Source organism: Austrofundulus limnaeus, unplaced genomic scaffold (genome assembly GCF_001266775.1).
Source record: "Austrofundulus limnaeus strain Quisiro unplaced genomic scaffold, Austrofundulus_limnaeus-1.0 Scaffold2668, whole genome shotgun sequence".
In the NCBI taxonomy this organism is placed as follows: domain Eukaryota; kingdom Metazoa; phylum Chordata; class Actinopteri; order Cyprinodontiformes; family Rivulidae; genus Austrofundulus; species Austrofundulus limnaeus.
In genome coordinates, this window is record NW_013955070.1 from 17,692 (window position 1) to 18,589 (window position 898).

Sequence of the window (898 nt, forward strand, 5' to 3'; positions counted from 1 at the left end):
GTTTACATCTGTCCTCCTGAGGGAACACTCTGAGGACAGGTTTACATCTGTCCTCCTGAGGGGACAGACCGAGGACAGGTTTACATCTGTCCTCCTGAGGGAACACTCTGAGGACAGGTTTACATCTGTCCTCCTGAGTGGACACACCGAGGACAGGTTTACATCTGTCCTCCTGAGTGGACACTCTGAGGACAGGTTTACATCTGTCCTCCTGAGGGAACACTCTGAGGACAGGTTTACATCTGTCCTCCTGAGTGGACACACCGAGGACAGGTTTACATCTGTCCTCCTGAGGGGACACACCGAGGACAGGTTTACATCTGTCCTCCTGAGGGGACACACCGAGGACAGGTTTACATCTGTCCTCCTGAGGGGACACAATGAAGACAGGTTTACATCTGTCCTCCTGAGGGGACACAATGAGGACAGGTTTACATCTGTCCTCCTGAGGGGACACTCTGAGGACAGAAATGTCTTTAAACTCACCGATTGAGAAGGACAGGCCCTTTCCTTTAAACTCCTCCTTCAGCACAGAGACAAACGTCTCTCTGATGTTTTCTTTCTGATGGAGACAAAGAGACAAACAACAAGTACTCATACTGATACACGTACTGGTACTGATACACGTACTGGTACTGATACACGTACTGGTACTTATACACGTACTGGTACTTATACACGTACTGGTACTGATACACAGATCAACACTGAGCTGGACTTTAGTTCTACATCTGCATCTCAATACCTATCAATCAAGTGAAGCAGTTTTACTGTGGTACTGTGTTACTGTGGTACTGGAGTACTGAGGTACTGTGGTATTGGAGTACTGAGGTACTGTGGTATTGGAGTACTGAGGTACTGAGGTACTGGAGTACTGTGGTACTGAGGGTACAGAAGG